A 2352-nucleotide genomic window follows, 5' to 3' on the forward strand; every position below is an offset into this window, starting at 1 on the left:
CAAATAAAAATTCTATTTATATATTAAAATTAGTTATTAATAATTAATTTTAATTGTTGATTTTGGTATATAATGAATCAGATTGATAACAAACTCAACATCCATGTAATTACATTAGTTTCGTAGATAATATATGTGTTTCTACTTTCTCCAATTAAATAATGATATTTTATCAATTTTCTTAAAAAGGTGAAAATTGATTTCTTTTGTTAGTTCAGTAATCAGTACCATAAATATATTGATGAGTGCATGTATCGACACGTAATAGACTAATAGTAGAACATCGGATCGGAATTGACTTGTCAAAATAGAAGAATTTTCCTTTGATGATGCTTTGATTGCGATAAGTGGAATAAAACCTAGTTAGCGTTTGTAGTGTTTAATTAGTTTGTGTTGGGTCATTTTTAGCCGCATATAAACATACACGTTACTAATGTCTATTTTTTGTCGGATGAATTATCAAAATTGTATAAAAAATTTTCATTTATTATATATAATAATCGTTATTTTTAAATTATTTAAAAATTTATTTATCGTTCGTATCTCCTAATAAAAGTTATTTAATTTTTGTCGAATATGAACATTCAATACTGTTTTGGTAGTTTGAGCATTCTTTTTATAAATATTTTTAATTAATTTAATTCAGAAAAGCTAAAGAGGAAAAAATACAAAAAAATCTACAAAAATAACATGTGTTTCTGTTTTTGTTCACTGAATTGATAACTACTGAATTGATAACAATCTGTGGACCAAAGCATGGTGGGTGTCAGATGTGGTCCTGGTGATGTGGTGCAGTCCTCATTCCTCCTTTCCTTATTTGGGGGGCCGCCTCTCTTTTATTGGCACACCACTCATTCATTTTATTGACAAAATTACCCTTTTCAATCAATTTGGGATTTTGTGTTACTCAAATAGTTAATTCACTCATTCGCCAAAGTATAAAGGTTTAAATTTTACTTTGTACATGTAATACAAATTTTAATTTTATTATAAAAGAAGTGTATTTAATGGGTAATTACTCAATTAAGCCAATCAGAGTTTAAAATTACACAATTCAGCCAGAAGAAAAAATGCTTCATGAATGGGTTAAGTACTGCCGTTCCTAAGGTCGGGGGCGAAAATCAAATTCGTCCCCGACCTTTTTTTGTTATTAAAATCATCCCTAACGTTACAAAACATTATAAAATCGTCCTTTTTTATCTCAATTTTATTTTTTGACCAAATTACCCTTAACTATTAATAAAAAATAAAAAATAAAAACAAAAACAAAAACAAAAAACTCCTCCCCCACCCCCACCCCCACCTCCGATGTCTCTTCCCAGTGAGAAAACACAGCTTCTTCCTCTTCTTGTTCAACTTCAACATCGCCACCCTCCTTTGCCCTCCCTTCGCGCTCTCTCTCCTCTACTCCTCCGCCACCAGCAACTCCATTCTTGACCCCTTAACGCCTCTCACTTCTTCCACCCCTTCCTCCGCCACACTCACTGGCCTTGGATCTTGATATCCCCTTCCTTATGCTCTTTGCAAACTTCCCCTTCTTTTTTTCTTCTTCACCAGCAACAACAACAAATCCAGCAAATTGAACAATAACAAATTCAGCAGAATAAATCACTAACAAATTTAAATTTGACAACAGTTCAACAATCATCAATTGCACTTCAAATCCAAAATCAACAACCACAGAAATTAAAAAAAATTTTAAAAAATGATGTTCATGTTCTTAAATCTCAGCATGTCGAACACCGAAGCTGAGCACCGCGAAGAGGAGGAGGCTCCTACCGGCGAGGACGAGGACACCCAGAGCTCAGGTAGCTCCGATCGTCAGACTCAAAGAGGTCGCCGTCTCTGGTGGAGAATAGCATCTTCGTTTTCTTCTCCAGTGAAAAAAGTTCAAGCAGAAGCAGAAGGAGAAGCAGAGGCAGTCAATCACAGAAGAAGAAGCAGCGCCGGCTTCCTTTTCCTCCCCCAAGATCTGCCGCAAAACTGCCACTGTTATCGAGCCCGAAATGGAGAGGAGAGAGCGCGAGTGAGAGGAGGAGCTGTTCATTATTGCGTCTGTTGCTGCAAGGGATTCGTCGTCGTCATTGTTGGGCCATCGCCGAACTGCTGCCGCCATTGAGTGCGCTGTGGCCGTGGTGGTCGCTGGAGGAAGAGAGAGCCAGAGGAGAAAGAGAGCAAGCGAGATCTGAGGAGAGAGAGAGCGCTCGGGTGCAGAGGAGAGAGAGGAGAAACCCGTGCTCAGCCACCGCCGTGCCTCTGCCGCCGAGAAACGCCGTCGGGAGGGTGAGTGAGGGAGTGGGGTGAGGGAGTGAGGGAGGGGTGGAGGGATTAGGGTTTAGGGTGGGGGAGGGG

General features: G+C 38.5%; 1 protein-coding gene across 2 annotated transcripts in view; it reads left to right on the forward strand.

Annotated features, from left to right (window-relative positions):
- The window catches only part of LOC107617708, a 16544-nt gene that overhangs the window by 774 nt on the left and 13418 nt on the right, over positions 1-2352 (forward strand). The gene's annotated exons all lie outside the window — the stretch shown is intronic.

The sequence above is a fragment of the Arachis ipaensis genome, chromosome B09 (genome assembly GCF_000816755.2).
Source record: "Arachis ipaensis cultivar K30076 chromosome B09, Araip1.1, whole genome shotgun sequence".
NCBI lineage: Eukaryota > Viridiplantae > Streptophyta > Magnoliopsida > Fabales > Fabaceae > Arachis > Arachis ipaensis.